Source organism: Danio rerio, chromosome 17, assembly GCF_052040795.2.
Source record: "Danio rerio strain M-AB ecotype USA chromosome 17, GRCz13ab, whole genome shotgun sequence".
Lineage (NCBI taxonomy): Eukaryota > Metazoa > Chordata > Actinopteri > Cypriniformes > Danionidae > Danio > Danio rerio.
Genome location: NC_141037.1, coordinates 37,936,212 through 37,954,145, shown reverse-complemented (window position 1 = coordinate 37,954,145; position 17,934 = coordinate 37,936,212). Strand labels below are relative to the sequence as shown.

At 37.4% G+C, this 17,934-nt stretch overlaps 1 long non-coding RNA gene across 1 annotated transcript in view; it reads left to right on the top strand.

The window, feature by feature from the left end:
- The first annotated feature begins 4,489 nt into the window (after positions 1 to 4,489).
- LOC147840026 (uncharacterized) overlaps positions 4,490 to 17,934 on the top strand; it is a 128,030-nt gene continuing 114,585 nt past the window's right edge. The window contains exon 1 of the long non-coding RNA XR_015513648.1: positions 4,490 to 4,581. This is a non-coding gene — a long non-coding RNA (uncharacterized LOC147840026). The remainder of the gene's footprint in view (positions 4,582 to 17,934) is intronic.

Genomic DNA, 17,934 nt, shown 5'->3' with positions numbered 1-17,934 from the left:
TGTCATGCCGGCCCAATAACTAGATTGGGCTACTGACCAGCCGCCGGTGTCTCCACAAGCTCTTCCACTTTCCTGGGTGTTTGGCCTCGCTTTCCCCACTACAAGTGCATTGTAAAAGAAAAAAAATGTTCTGTGTTAATAGACTTTTAGCTTGTCAGGCAAGTGGTCAATAGCAACTTTCACAGTCAAAAATTAAACAGAAAAGACAGACTAAACTTGAAGACAGCAAAAGCAACAGATATCTGAGTTTACAATCCATTAAACAAGTGCAAATTGCATTTTTGTCACTCAAGTCATAACTTATGGAGAGAAAACGTACAGACAAGGACAAATCTTTCAAGAGGTTTCATGTGTGGAGTGACTGTCACCACATTTGATCAAAGTGAATGGAGTTTGAATTGTGTTTAAATTTGCATGTATGCTAATATACGCATACACACAGTAAAGTCTGCTCAGAAATTAGCTTATGGTATCTAGTTGAAATCCATTTTATTTGTAGTGCAGTCAACTGTCAGTCACATAAGACAAAGAAGTCTCATAATTCAATAATTTTCTCTTCAGCTTAGTCCCTTTATTAATCTGGGGCCGCCACAGCAGAATGAACTGCAATAAAACTCATAATACGTTGATATATTGCAATAAATTCTCAATTAAAAATTTGTATTTGAATGTGCTAGCTTGCTTGTTAGTATAATAGTGTTAGCTTAGCAATATGCTAACATCCCATTTTATTGAAATTCATTTTCATTTTGTCGAGTCTTTGTGATTCATTAATATCTCATAACTATGTTGCAATTGAAGTATTGTGTGTGGTGTTTTGCTAATTGGTATAATTGCGTTAGCTTAGCAACATGCTAACATCAAATTTTACTGGAATTCATTTTCCTTCTGTCAGTCAAGTCTGATTTGCTGAAGTCTCATAAACCTTTTGCAATTGATTTGTGGTGTTTTGGCTAATATTTTCATAGTGTTAGCTTGGCATTATGCCAACATGTATTTCTGCTGGAAAATATGTTATTCAGACGAAAAAAACAACAACAACAACAGCAAAAACTAGTAACGTATCATAATCTTTTTGTGTTTAGTTTTCGCAATAAAAAAAAACAAACAAACAAAATGCAATTCTTGCCCATACCTGCCAACAATCCCGTTTTTCCCGGGAGTCTCCCATATTTCAGACCCATGTCCCGTATTGTTCTCTCCCGGAATTCCATCCCCCTCATCCCCCTCCCCCTTCTTCAGCTTTTTGGTACAGTGCGGCCTGAAACGTGTTGCATGTTTGCAAACCAAACCCAGCGCGCAACCATCCCCATGCGCACCTAACACAAAGCTCTTCACTTCGCGTGCAACACCCCCTCATCCCCCCTACGCTTTTCATTTCGCTCGCACCATCCAAAACCCTACCCCCTATAAAAAGTTAAATAAAAAAAAGACTTTTCTTTACATGTTTTTCAGTTATATTGTATTTCACAGTGCAACAAATTTTTAAAAAGACTAACTGTAGGCATCATGTGTTGATTAAATGTTGAGATGTGGGCATTATTCAAAAATGTAAGCAGATGAACACAAACAAAGTAAATGAAAGGGAAAGCAGTGAGTGTGAAATGTATTCACACAGAGACTCTGGTAGGGCAGGCCCACATTGCTTTGTTTCTGTTCAGAGCGGCCTCAGTTCTATTATACAGTATCACAGCGCGTCCAGCACAGCAGCGGAGGACATTTTGGCCTTCTGTTTTCACGGGCAACAAATCCATCAACGCCCACTCTGGGCATGTGAGACAAAGCGAAGCGCAAACTTTGTGACCTGCCTTTGGAAATGAAGGCCCGTTTGCCATAATGACTCTAATGACAATTTGCTTATCCTCATCGGAGGCCCTGCCTTCAGTCCCAGGAGAGCCTGCAACATCTGGTGAGGCTTTTGCCAGCGCCGCCGTACCCTCACAGAGGGGCACTCGCAGCTGGGAGGGAGGGATAGATGGTGTCATGTTCAAGAACGACCATGGCTTTAGTGCTTCAATTCCAGCCAGTGGTGTACAAAGCACACAGATGGAGATCAATGTCAATGAAGGAAACTTCTGACAAACCTGTAATTGGCAGTTCTCCCTTTTTTCCTCTCTGTATAGGCCTGAATGTCCCATCTGCAGTGTTTATGTTGGTTTATTTTGTCAGAGAATGCTTATCTGAGACTTTTTGTCCTTGGAGTATTTCTCATTAGCCCCAACTTCAGGCATCTTTTTGCTGACCTGACAAATCCCACTTACTTTTTGCACCACCTGGCTCCATTTTTGGTATGTGACATTCACTTTTTCAAAAAAAAAAAAAAAAAAAGAAAGAAAAAAAAAATCTATAAAAGTCCCACAGGGGATTGAAGTTTTTGACTATACAAGGTTATGCAATAATGTGAAAAAAAGCTTTAATAAAATATATAAATATAGAACATGATGATTTTCAGCAATATTTTTCAAATGATCATACCTTCTGAAATCAATGCAGAAGATAATTTTTAAAAATCAATAAAGTGAAAATATATATACATACTGTATACTGTATATTTACACTCACCGGCCACTTTATTAGCTACACCGTACTAGTACCGGCTTGGACCCCCTTTTGCCTTCAGAACTGCCTTAATACTTCGTAGCATAGATTCAACAAGGTACTGGAAATATTCCTCAGAGATTTTGGTGCACATTGACATATAGCATCATACAGTTGCTGAAGATTTGTCGGCTGCACATCCATGATCCGAATCTCCCGTTCCACCACATTCCAAAGGTGTTTTATTGGATTGTGTTCTGGTGACTGTGGAGGCCATTTGAGTACAGTGAACTCATTGTCATTATCAAGAAACCTGAGATGATTCGCGCCCAATGACATATTGCTTCTAAAAAGTGGTCATATAGGGATAGACATGGTCAGCAACAATACTCAGGTAGGCTATGGTGTGACACAATGCTCAGTTGGTACTAATGGGATAAAAGTGTGCAAGGAAGTGTGCATCCCCCACACCATTACACCACCAGCAGCCTGAACTGTTGAAACAAGACAGAATGGATCCATGCTTTCATGTTGTTGATGCCAAATTCTGAACCTATCATCCGAATGTTGCAGCAGAATCGAGACTCTTTAGTCCAGGCATCGCTTTTCCAATCTTCTATTGTCCAATTTTGGTGAGCCTGTGCGAATTGTAGCCTCAGTTTCCTGTTCTTAACTGACAGGAGTATTACCCGGTGTGGTCTTCTGCTGCTGTAGCCCATCTGCTTCAAAGTTGGATGGGTTGTGCTTTCAGAGATGCTCTTCTGCATACCTCAGTTGTAGCGAGTGGTTATTTGAGTTACTGTTGCCTTTCTGTCAGCTGGAACCAGTCTGGCCATTCTCATCTGACCTCTGGCAACAACAAGGCATTTGTGCCCACAGAACTGCCACTCACTGTATGTTTTCTCTTTTGTAGACCATTCTCTGTAAAACCTAGAGGTGGTTGTGCGTAAAAATCCCAATAAGCAGTTTCTGAAATACTCAGACCAGCCCGTCTGGCACCAACAACCATATCACATTCAAAGTCACTTAAATCCCCTTTCTTCCCCATTCTGATGCTCGGTTTGAACTGCAGCAGATCTTCATGACCATGTCTACATGCCTAAATGCATTGAGTTGCTGCCATGTGATTGGCTGGTTTGAAATTTGCATTAACAAGCAGTTGGACATGTGTACCTAATGAAATGGCCAGTAATTGTGTGTGTGTGTGTGTGTGTGTATGTACGTATTTACAATTGTTTTTTTTTCAATATATTTTAAAATGTATATATATATATTATAAAATCTTCATTTTTAAAATATTTGTAAAAATACAATTAAATAGTGGGCAGCATGTTGGCGCAGTGGGTAGCGTTCTCGCCTCACAGCAAGAAGGTTGCTAGTTTGAGCCTCGGCTGGGTCAGTTGGCATTTCTGTGTGGAGTTGTTAGTGTGGGTTTCCTCCTGGTGCTCCACTTTGCCCCACATGTTCAAAGACAGAGTTGAATTGGGTAAGCTAAATTTCCCAGAGATGGGTTGCAGCTGGAAGGGCATCCACTGCGTAAAACATATATTGGATAAGTTGGCAGTTCATTTCGCTGTGGCAACCCCAGATTCCCCGCTAAAAAATCCAGCTTAAACCAGCTTAGTTTTAGAGGGGTTTTGGCCATTTCCAGGCAGGAAAATGACCAGTTAAAACATAGACATAGACATAGCTGGTTTTGGCTCTTTTTTCCCTATAAAAAAGTAATTCCTGTAAAAATAATACTTCAACGAAAGCAGACAAAACAACATGTCTCCGAAAAAGAATGCAAATGTAAACTGGAAGACACAGCACATCAATAAAGATCCCTTCTTCTGTTTTTCCTTAGCACATGATGCAGTTAATCCTCTGAACCATTAGATGTCAGTGTTCCTGAGTCTTTATGCGTTGAGAGCTTTGATGTATGTATTGGAGGAACGCTTTGCCACCCACTGTGAGGCCTGTTGTTCATCTCATTTCAGATTCATACAAGGTTATAGTGCAACTGACAGCCTCAACTTATCAGGATAACGCAAGAAACAAAAGGCAAGTGCTATAAGATATTTATTTCTGCTGGATGTGCTAAAGATACCTCTCGACTACAATGCTGTGTGGATGTTTGCCTTTAAAGTGGAGGTTTATTTACCCCACTTCCTCTAGAGATTAGTGGTGCTCAAGTTTATCATGTCTTGAAAGAAACATTACATGCAAGACCGTAAATCCAGCAAACACATGCACATCTGAGATACTGTTTGATGATTTACTAAACTGGTCAGTGAAGAAATCACTTCCCATATTCGTGCAACACATGTGATAGATTTGACCAAACAGATCCAAGAAACATTTTACATCATTTACTTGATGTATTTTTTTTTTTTTACTTGATGTATTTTACTTCTGAAGAAGGCATGTTAAAGGCTATCATTTCTGCTTCTTGGACAGAGGTAAAAACTAAGGAAGTTATTTGGTTAATTAATTGATCATTATAATATACTGTCGATATAATGACATACAGTAAGCTTATTGTACCAAACATTTATTTTTAATATTAAAAATCTGGATATTGGGGAGTAAACCATAGTACTTTTGTCTAGGACTTTTTTTGTTCACTCTATAGTTCAAAGACACACTATATTTTATTTTTTTATCATAATTTTTTTTAATCAAATTTTATTATTAAGAACTCGGGGGCCTCTGGCACGTTGTCTTGTTAATTTTTTTATAATTTTTTTAAAGGGTATTTTTAATGTATAACTTTTACAAACTTATAAAGCCACATAGAGTTACATCACTCATGCTGTAATCCTGCTTCGCTCTGTACTCATGTTGTCTCTGTCAATCAGGCATTGATGGGTGTAAACCGTGAATAACCTTTTCCGACTAGGTGTACTATTTGCACTTAGCCTAAAAAGACACTACGAAATTGGCTTTTTTTCCTCCCCTCGCAGGGACCCCAAATGCGCACGGCCTTCTGGGCCTGTGCCTGTAAGGCCCATTGGTTAATCAGGCCCTGGGTATAGAGGTAAAGTTGGTTTTATATTCGGATATTCAGACATTCTCCTTAATAATATAATTTCAGAAAAGTATTCTTTGAAAATTGTAAATAGCGAAATCATATTAGCAGCAAATGACCACCAAAATACAATATTGTTCACAGTAAATTACATAGTGTTAATGTTGTTTAGAAGTCCTACTTGCATGCTATTTCCGATTAAATATTCAAAGTAACATGGTAAACAATACAGAGACTTTTAAATGAACAAATTTGCGAATATAAAACCAACTTTACCTCTATGCCCTGGGTGTTTGCATTAAATTAAATTGATTAGGGCTGCACAATATTGAAAAAATCTGACTCTGGGATATTTTGTTTTTCTGCCATTATTTATTGCATTATGAATACAATTTCACCTCTTGTTTTAAATAGCTCTATTTGTAAATAAATCAATAATTTAGATTGATTAGGGTGAATTTGTAAGGGTGTGAATCATGTATAAAAATGAATAAACATGTCACAAGCAAGAATAATTACAATACAGCAAAAGACAAAGACGGTATTCTGTACAGAAACTGACTAATGAAATGTAAAAAAAACGCTGTATAGTCTTCACTGTATTAATAATTCAGTGAAATTATTCTTCATTAAAGAGCCCATATTATACATGAAATAGGGTCATATCTTGGTTGTAAGGGTCTCCAACAACAGTCTAATATGCATGCAAGGTCAAAAAACACTTTCATGGTCTTATAATCTGCATTTATTTTTACCTAATTATCCCAGCGACTCCTGTATGAATCGTTCAGTGATTCATTTGTTCCCAAACCCCTCCTTAGCGCGAAGCTAATCTGCGCTGATTGGACCGATGACAGTCTGTCGCGATTGGTCGACTGCCTTCAGTCAGAGAGTGAAATGGCCAATAGCTAATCAGCAATTTAAAAAGTAATCACAGTTCATACACGCTAGATAGTGTAGGCGTGGATTTTAGCTGCCACACACACACAAACACACACACACACCTCCGGACGAGAACGCTCCCGCTTCCGCCCGCACCCGCCAGGTTTTAGCCTTAGAACCCGCCCCGTATTCTGCCCGCCGCGCCCGATCCCGCTAAAGAGCGGGGGAGAACAAAACCGAAAATCTGTATAAACACACACACAGCACCAAGCATAAAGCTCTCGCTCGCTCTCTCTCTCTCTCTCTCTCTCTCTCTCTCTCTCTCTCTCTCTCTCTCTCTCTCTCTCTCTCTCTCTCTCTCTCTCTCTCTCTCTCTCTCTCTCATACGCGCGCGTGCGCACTAACACACAAGCACCAAGCAGACACATCTTTCTCTTTCTCAGGCAGCCCGCTCCCGTCCCAAATCAAACCCGTTACCGACCGCTCCGGCGATTTATTCGGAAATTTATTCCCGCGCCGCAGAAATCTGGCGCGGGGACAGCCGCGGGTATGCACACCTCTAACGTTACCACGGAGCTCCATAAACAAAGCAGCACGCGTCGCGTTTTTAACGTGACTTTGCACGCGATAAGAGAATATAGCCAGTTAACCTGATACAGTACACTCGGTTACAAGTAACAAATCACAACTAAATACAATTGCAAGCTAGAGTCAACGAGGCAACAACTTTAACCGCACGTACTTACACTTGAGAAATGGAAGAAACCCATCCTGATGTCCATCAGTAAGTTACTGATCCTTCCTTTAACAAACGCAGATGAAGTATTCTTTGTAGCATGTAGCTTCCAGAAGTTTCCAGTAGTTTCCAACTGCTTGGCTATAATGCTGAGGTTTCATCTTTGGGTAGAGACTCAATATATCCATCTGCAATGTGACTTCAATCGACCGGCATGTTTGTGTGCGTGTGTTTGTGGGTGTGTGTGTGTGTGTGTGTGTCTGGGTTACTGCGTCAGAGGGCGGGGCCTCAGGTTTGAAATCTCCCGGGTTTGCGCGTGCACGTGAAAAACTTTGTTTCGTTCGTACGTCATGGCGAAACACCTAATGAGTCGGTATCAAGGCGACTCGTTTGAAGCACTATGAATCGACTCTTTTATAGATGAATCAACAGTTTTAAACACTGTATTCTTACAGATTTAAGCCTTAGCTGGATACTTCACTTCACTTAGAGCTGTGTTACACACTACATGGAGGGGAATTTTCAAAAACCCATAATATGGGCTCTTTAACGTTACAAATGTACTTTTCTGTGCCTGAATGCATTAAACTCTTGAAATGCCTTTAAATTACATATGAATGATAAAGATACACTCTGTTATGGTTATATTTCGCAAAAACTCAAAAAAATCTCACGTATTCTTATGTTTTGTGCAGTTCAACTATAGTCCCATTCCCACCTCAACATTGCATATCCTACGATTTGACTATTGCAGACAAACACATTGCGATATCGATGCTGAAATTATATAATGATGTATTTATATATAATCATTTATTGTGCAGCCTATAAAATGATGCATATAAATCATATTAAATTAAAAAGTAAGTGTCTTCTACTTTAGTATGTCAAGTAGGTTTAGTGAATAAAACAAATACAGACACTGTATGGGTGAAAAATATTATTTAGCCTTTATTATATCCAGTGTAACAGGGTATTTATGTAAAAACAACAACATTTATTAACTTTTTTTTACTGTAAAATGTATACAATGATAAGAACTAATTGTTACTGTATTAATTGTATTCAATTATTTATTTCATTTATGTAAAATGATCTTAGTTGCTAAATTTATCTTGGTGACAAGTAAAAGCTAGTAGTTTCCAAGGGTATTTGCAATATATTTAGATGGAAAAGAGCTTTTTAATGTGTCATCAAAAGATTCTTGGTCTTAACATGGTTTATTATTTCTACATAATTGATAAGAGAGGGTTCTGGAAGCAGACCTGGAGCAGTTGCAATCTGAGCTGCATGCAATGCTTTTTAACGCTCACACCTAACTCCACCCCTAACCCTACCACGCACAGTGATGTCACTAGCTCCAATGAGTCTGATATGCAATCTCAGCTTGCATCATCAACGCTGCATCCAAATACTTTTGGAGAAAAAGAGACCAGAAGCCATTATTTTGACTAAACGTAGTCTAGTAAATGGATAAATAGAAGACTTCTAACAGATAATTATTATTATTTTTTTTAAAGCTTGAAAATAATATATTTTTTGACTAGCATACAGTTGAAATCAGAATTATAAAACCCCCCTTTGAAATGTTATATATTTCCCAGATGATGTTTAACAGAGCAAGTAAATTTTCACAGTATGTCTAATAATATTTTTTCTTCTAGAGAAAGTTTATTTGTTTTATTTCAGCTAGAATAAAAGCAGTTGTTAAATTTTTATAAACCATATATATATATATATATATATATATATATATATATATATATATATATATATATATATATATATATAATACATATACATATATATATATATATATATATATATATATATATGTATATGTCTGTATATATATATATATATATATATATATATATATATATATATATATATATATATATATATATGTATATGTATTATGGGTGTAACGATACACTCAGCTCACGATATAATATTAACGATTCGATATATATCACGATATTTGGAAGAAAAAATTGAAAATTACACTGAAATTTAAACTTAAAAAAATAATTACAAAGTAAACTATTTTTTATGTATTTCTTTTGTTTCAACTTGTTAAACTGAACCTTCTTTAATAAAATAAATTAATTTAAAACAATTTAAAAACTTCTTATAAAATATTATTGAAATGATTCAATTCAATTGAATTAACAGTAAGAGCTTAAGGCTTTGCTTGGTCACTTGCTTTTTTTGTGTGTGCAATCTACATTTCCAGATAATCAGCAGTTCTATAAAATAACTGATAATAATCCTAAACTTATGTGTATCTGTCTGAGAGGTTTTTATGGATGGCTGTCTTCATGTTGGGCATGATGAGTGACAGGGTGGCCGTCTTTTCATTACACAGGACAGTCGTGGATCTTTTCAGCAGTTTAGGCAGGTTTACTATTTCTTCGGCGTCGCTGATGTCGACGCTATCAAGTATATCATGTTGACGTGCATTTTTGTGTACCTCTGTACTCAAAAGAGTTCATGCTCGTCGTAATCATAACTCTAAAATGCGATATGATTATTAAAATAATGTGCACGCTTTCGGTTTCATTTCCACTGCTCTTCATACTTCCCACGCGGCTCCTGAACAATCACTCTGTTCCACAAACTGAATGTTGAATGTTAGTCACAGTGTTGAATGCTGAATGTTAGTCACAACCTGCAGGTTCTGTTCACTGAAGCACGCGCGCGCATCTATCATAGTCCGCCCTCTGTAGTAACAGCTCACGGTCAGCTCGCGTCATGTGTGATTTTGCGGCCGCGAGCACATCATTATATGAAGACAGAATGATATTTTAGGGTGAATTGTACCTTATAAATATGGTATGGGACTCTTTCCACACCATTGGGAGGTATCCATGTCACTGTGCAAAGTATGTAAATCACTGTGAAGACTTTTAAACTTCGGCTATGTTTGACCCAGTATGCGTGTCAAAAAGCGGACGAGTCTAAAGCAATTACTGTACAACCGAAATGTTGCCAGACGTCTAATTTTGAGAGGATGGGCCATCCTCTATTTCAACTCCACTCATCTTGTTCTGCTAACATTACTGCTGCTGCCATCTGAACTCACGTGCGACTGCATAGTTGTCATCTAAACAACTACGAGCTTGACTAAAAAAGGCTTAAAAGTACATTATGTTGTCCAAAAGCAGCAATTTTTGTCAAATTGTAGAGTGTCCTCTGCTTGTCACTGTATGTGGGCGGAGTAATACACAAGGGTGAAGAGTGATGTTATTTGCAGAATATCACATGGTTATCAGCCAATCAGATTCAAGAATCAGACAGAACTATTGTAGAAATTAAAATAACAAACAAACAAAAAAACATACTGTCCCTAAAACTTATAACATTGTATTTTTACGGATGTTTATATCCCATTTCCACACGAGTCGTACTGTATATCAAGCCAAATATATTACCCCTCATCCTCAGGTGTTTTGCACATTTTGCCCACACTCCAAGTAATGGCGCACACATAAGCACTCCACGTACATAAGAGTGGAGCCTTTCTCTATGTCTCCCATTCGTGAGACATTTAAAAGGCAGGCAGAAGGTGGAGACCTCTTCAGATCCAGCCTGCTATTAGGAGGGCTTGTGATCTCCTCGTGTTTACCCACACTTACAAGACCCACGTTGGCGTATATATTCGCGGCTCCGCACTCAGCCAGGGCCTCTTTGAAGTGATGTTGATCCTTCAGAACAGCCTCAGTAAATTGCGCTGTTTCTCTGTCTCAGTCTCTGTCTGTGTGCCTTGGAGATACAGCGACGCATATGTAGAGCTTACACTGTGATCTATAGACTCTCCACATCTCTCTCTCTCTCTCTGATCTGAAACAAATAATGAAGGAAAGCCAAGAGCTGGATCTGCTCCTGCCAGAGCAATTTCGCCCGCATTCAGAGCCTATCAGTGCCTTCGGAATGAGCGAAAAAAGGAGAGGAACTCATTATAAAAGCGTGCACTTGAGGCTTTCAAACTACTTCAAACTAAGCACCCTGTGTTCCCTCAGCATTTTCTTCATTACGTCAGAGAAATGACATTCCCTTCTGTGATCCAGGAGTAGTGCTCTTTACCCAAGTTGGCTTAAATAATGATATGTTTGTGGCATTGTGCGCTAACACCTCGGCATTAGCATAATTGAATGGTTGAGATGCTAGGAAACAGCAGGCTGAGTTGTAAACTGGGTCGTATGCGGATGGATTTGCCGTAATGGCACTAGATGCGGTTTTATGTAGCGGATAGGTATTAAGGCATGGCGTCGCATATGTTATACGCATTAGGATGGTGTAATTGAAGAGGCGTTTTTTAAAGTTAAGAATACAAACAAGGATAATGTCGTTGTGTTTTTCGTTTCTCTGCGGAGGATGGAAATTGGAGGAGATCTGGATTGGCTGCCGAATGGAGTTTGTATACATGTTCATGTTAATGATGTAGAGCATTATCTTATACAGCTGTGTAAAAGTGAAATGGTACACAACGTTAATATGGATGGGGAAGAGAAATATATTCAATATAAACATTCACGCACGTACAAATTCACTGATGAATGGATGGACAGATAGATAGATAGATAGATAGATAGATAGATAGATAGATAGATAGATAGATAGATAGATAGATAGATAGATAGATAGATAGAACTTGTACTTTTATTTACATTTGTTTCCTTCACATCATTTAAAGGTGCAGTATGTAAGTTTGACATCCAGTGGTTGAATTAGGTATTGCACTTCTGGATCAAAACACATTTTTACTTTTCTGAACATTTGAACCGTTTTCTAACTAAAACCAACAGCACGTGATCAAAGGAATATTTTCCATACTAAAATTAGTTTTTGTCTTAACCAAGATCTGAAATTTCTATTTTAGAATCGGCTTCTATTTCTCGCAGGTGAACAGTGATCACCTCAGGTACACCTCACATGCTTTATTCGGTGTTAAATGCTAATAATGTGAGTTTTAATGCCATTTTACATGACATTTATTGCCATACTACTAAAAGCAGCAGCAGTTCTTAAACCTCAGTTCTTAAAAATAAAATAAAACCATTTGAAATTGAACTTTAGAACTGTAACTCAGTGCTAGCCATCACATATCAGTGATTCAGCATCTACATTTAATCATGTTAAAGAGGTTTAAAATGTTTTATTTAGATTATAAACCTTACCATTTTTTTGGAAGTGCAGTGAGTGCACTATTCTGTGCTTCTGAAGGGCTGTATTTAAATTTCGGTGGTGTTTCGTCTATGCAAACAGCCAAATTGCTTAATCTCGTCACGTAGTGTGTTGTTAATACACAAGGTTACGATGTTACCTGCTCACCTAATGTTTACGTTCGTAATATTTTTATTATTGCTAATTAATAACCACCTCATATGGAACTCTGAATCTGCTTCTCATTTCAGGGCTGTTACTGGCCACCGGAGGTTGCATTTTGGTCATTGACACATACTTTGAGAGCCTTCCTGACTGAATGAATAAAATGCGCTGTTTTCCACCAAGGCAACAGGGGTGCTAAAATATAATTAGCTCAACTGACATTGGGTGGGTTGAAGGGACCAAAACAAAGCACATTTCAAAGCAGAATATCTGACTTCAGCATTGTTTTTCAGATAAACAAGAATGTTCACTTAGCCTCTTTCTTAAATATCTTCACATATTATGGTATTTTTATGCTTTAGAAGAGTCAAAAACATACATACACCTTAAACCTTAAACTCTCATTTACACCCAAATAGACTAAATAAACTTTATTTATTTGTTTATTTATCCATGGAAAAAAGTCAAAAATAAAAATCTTTATTTGTAAAACTTAACATATTTATCATTATTATTAATTTATCGATTTGTTAATAATTTAATTGATTAAATTACCTATTTCATGTTTTTTTGTGCTTAATAAACCTGTTATATATGTGCATATGTGAGCCCAAAATTATGATATATGTTCTGTACATTAATAATTGATATTATTAATATACAATATAATTTTTTCATTTTAGTATTATTTATCATAATTTTCCATCATTATTGTCATATATGTTATTGAAACATAAGGATGTTTCACTGGAAAAATGAAAAAAAAAAATACAAGATGATTTGTAAACCATCAACTTTTTAGTTTATTATATTATGACTAGGCATCACAGTGGTGCAGTGGGTAGCACGATCACCTCACAGCAAAAAGGTCACTGGTTCGAGCCCCAGCTGGGTCAGTTGGCTTTTCTGTGTGGAGTTAGCATGTCTCCGCTAATTCGCGTGGGTTTCCTCTGGGTGCTCCGGTTTACCCCACAGTCCAAAGACATGCGGTACAGGTGAATGACTAAGCTAAATTGGCCGTAGTGCATGTGTGGGTATGCAGGAGTGTATGGGTATTTCCCAGTGTTAGGTTGCAGCTGGAGGGGCATCCACTGTGTAGAACATATGCTGGATAAGTTGATGATTCATTCCACTGTGGCGACCCCTGATTAATAAAAAGACTAAGCCAAAAAGAAAATGAATAAATGAATGAATACTATGACTACTGCTGTTACTACTTCTATAAACAATATTAAATACATTTCTCAGTGCAGCTGTAAAATTAAAATTGTAATATTTCTAATTTCCTTATTTTGAGGTATTAAACCCCCTAGCTTTTTGGCCCAAAAAACAACTTTGTTTGATTTGATTGTTGAATTAAAATGCAACCTGTGTGAAAACTGCAGCAAACCATCAAACATTTTAAATTTTACTCTAGCAACCCTACCTAAAAGTTACATTCCCCATTGGACTTGAGTACAGAAGTCATATATAAATGTTATATATAAATGTGTTGGGATATGGCCGCAGATTTCATTTCCTCTGATTTCTCTCCAGTCATATGAGCGCTGGTCTGAATCCAAGCAAATGACAGTACAAGAGAGCCTGTCTGTGAGGTCTAGTCTTTCGCTGGGCTGTTTTGGGTGATCTGATACAAATGCTCTCCAACTGAAACAGAGACACACAGGAGAGTCTGTGGGTTCAGATAGGAAAGCAGGTGAACGGAGGTGAAGGTTTGGCTCTGTCAGTTTATTTGGTCATGGCTTTCATTCACCTCATACAGACCGTCAGAAAACTGACAGACCCTGCAGATACGAGCCGCTCATCAACCATCAGTGAAACCACCAATGGAAAATGTGACCCACGTTGCCTTCTCAGGTTATGAAGTAGTCGTTATTATCATCTGATGTATATTTAAAAGGAAAGTTCACTCAAACAATGAAAATGTATTCACTCTCAAGTTATTCCACACCACCTTTTTCAATAGAAGATATTTTGAAGAATGGTAAACATCTTTTTTTTATTCCACTGAGTGGTACAGTACGGTACGGGTCGATATGAATCACGTTTATCAGGCTTGCGTTTCCACTGCTAATGGTACTCTATTGGTGGACGTGGTGTGCGACAGAATGTTTCAGATGACGTCATTTTCAATCGAGGAAATGTCTACAGTAAAGCTGTACGGGTTATTCACATTTCATATGAGAAGCACTTCTCACAAAACAGATGCTTTATATACATATATATATAAATAAACACCACAACATATAGCCCAGTCAGTTCAAACCTCTCCCCTGCATCTTTATTCTTCACCAGTACATGTAACCTTTTGTTAGACAGTAATTCCGTAATTTTCAATAGTCCAAAAGCCGATGATATCAGGTAATATGGCAGTTTGTTCATGGTTTAGGTTGCTGAAAGAATCATTTGCTCCTTTTTTTCGATTTAGTTTTTTTTGTGCTTCATTTCTGCATTTGTCTGAAAGGATCGGATGTAAAAAGCACTTCAATAATCACGCACACGTTATTATCATCAGCTCAAGAAGTTCATTCAAATTAGGGATGCTCAAAATAATCGATTAACCGTTAACCGAAAGGGTGCGTTTGTGACCGATTAATGCTATCAGTTAAATGATTAAAATTATTATTTTATATATTTTTAGTTTGGCTGCATAAGGGGCCGATTGAATGCGCCTTTGCGTTAAGAGGGGCATCTTTTGCATGCGGCTCATCCCAGAGCAGCAGTTTGTGTTGTCAAGACAACTACAGAGAACTTTTAAAGAGCTGGTTTCCGCTACATTCATTCTTCCATGGCGGGGAACAAAATGCCCCGCCATGGAAGACATACCCATGTACCACGGCTACATACCCATTCAAAACATTCAGTTATTGTTGTTGTTGTTTTTAATAGCGGATTATAATGGCATCAAAACGTATTAAAAGGTAAGTGGATTATAACAGCGCAAACTTTTTTGTAACCGTATAGTGCTGTGCGCTATTGTTTAACCCTTTGGGGTTACGTGCTGACTGACTGACTGACTGACTGACTGACTGACTGACTGACTGACTGACTGACTGACTGACTGACAGGTGCGCGATGCGTGAGGACCGCAAACACGCAAAAGCTTTCAGTTAAGATGAACACAGTTTCTATAGTTATACTTTATTTATAGATAAAGTATGACTGCATATAATCACTCTATCTTGCTGGAGTTTATAGCCGTTTCGCTTTACTTCAGGACGCATTAACACCGCTCTGAAGGTCTAATCGCTGTTTTAAGTTATCCAGAGCTGTATGAATGTACAAATCTTGAATATCATAATATTATTAAATATTACAATTTTATCAACGTATACAGCAACACCTTTGCACAATCGATACCCAGCTGATTCAGTCGTTTCATAAGAGGACCGGCCGCGCTTTCTTCTCTTCTTTTTTCCTTGTCAACATGAAGGCAGTGAGGTGCGCCTCGCGTTTTTGGAATGGAAAAAGCACGTTAGCTGTGGTCGGCCACTTGTTCAACTGCAAGACATACTTAACTTGCGGGACGATAACATATAACCCGTGCCTACAGACACATTTGCCAAAGAAGCAAAATGGAAGAAGAATATTGCTTAAAACAGACGTGTTGATGCCAAAAAAAGCGCTGATGTTGACCTGGATCTCCATCATAAACGCAACAAATAGGCTTTACCTCTTATTTTACAGCTTATAAAGCATGTATGCACATTAATGCAATATCATATTTAAACAACAAAACTGTTTACAAAAAGTCTACATATGCGCGCGCGTTGTTGTCTTTTAATCACGCAGCGCGCACTTGAGCCGCGATGGAGAGAAAGGAAACCACGTCAAGACATAATCTTTAAAATAATGATTTCTATTAAAAATGTAAAAAGGTTTTGTGATTATTATAATACAAGCGGGGCATTAAATAAATGCATATTTTCCGTGGAGCGAGCGATTTGAAGAAGTCTGCTATTTTATTTGATGGAAGACAAAAATATGATTGGAAAAAACAGCCTATGCCGTTTATTAAAAATAATCAGTCAGTGTTTTCGATTTTTAATATAAATTAATTATTTAAGTGGAAAATAATTTAGGGCAGTCCCATTTTTTCTTCTGTGCTAAACACTGCAGGTGCGTGAAAATGCACTGTTGTATTGTTCTATTATTAATATGCTAGCATATAAAAATAAATCAGTATTTTATGCAATATTTAATGTGTCAGACACAAAATAGACACGTCAGTTTGTTTAATATAAAATTAATAGTAATCTGACCAGTTAACCGTTAATAACCGATTGAGCGGCGGTTGTCGGTTAGCAAAATTAACCGAAATGAGCATCCCTAATTCCCTAATACAGATGCGCGGCATGCGATTGCGAGAGTGAAAGTGCTCGCTCGTTTAAACGGGCTTGTAAAACAACAACAGGACACAGCAGATTTTGTTCTTTCTGGTTTTGTGGCTGTTCATCAAGATGATGACAAGGTTTGTTTGAGCTCGGGTCAACCATGGCTTGTTATTATATGTATAAATCAAAACGGTGTAATGCCTCAGCTGTGTTTTTAAAAATGACGGTTTCTTTGTTTTCATTCTCCTGCTTGTCCACGAGCGAGTGACGTATGTCTGTAAACCAATAGCCTTCAGCTGCATGTCCTTTTGGTACCCTTTTGTCTTGCTAAGTACCCTTTGCAAAGAATACCCAAAAAGTGGTATGGTACGGTTTGCTTTTTGTTACCCATTGACATTGGAAACGGCCATAAAAGCATACTGTACCACTGAGTGGAAACAGGCCATAAGCATTGTATTTATTTTTTTCTTCAATTGATAATAATGCTGTTTTAATCACTCAAATCAACCGTAAATAATGTTTAATTAGTGTAAACAATGTTAAATTAGTAGATAGATAGACAGATAGACAGATAGATAGATAGATAGATAGATAGATAGATAGATAGACAGATAGATAGATAGATAGATAGATAGATAGATAGATAGATAGATAGATAGATAGATAGATAGACAGATAGACAGACAGATAGATAGATAGATAGATAGATAGATAGATAGATAGATAGATAGATAGATAGATAGATAGATAGATAGATAGACAGATAGACAGATATATAGATAAATAGATAGATAGATAGATAGACAGATAGACAGATAGATAGATAGATAGATAGATAGATAGATAGATAGATAGATAGACAGATAGACAGATATATAGATAAATAGATAGATAGATAGATAGACAGATAGATAGATAGATAGATAGATAGATAGATAGATAGATAGATAGATAGATAGATAGATAGATAGATAGATAGTTTGCAAACACAAACATTGACAGAGGCAATTTTGAGTATTTTTAAAGTACTGTAAAATAGAGGTGTGAACCTACAGTACACTAGTCTCACGGTTCGGTTACGATTATCATGCCATCGATTCGGT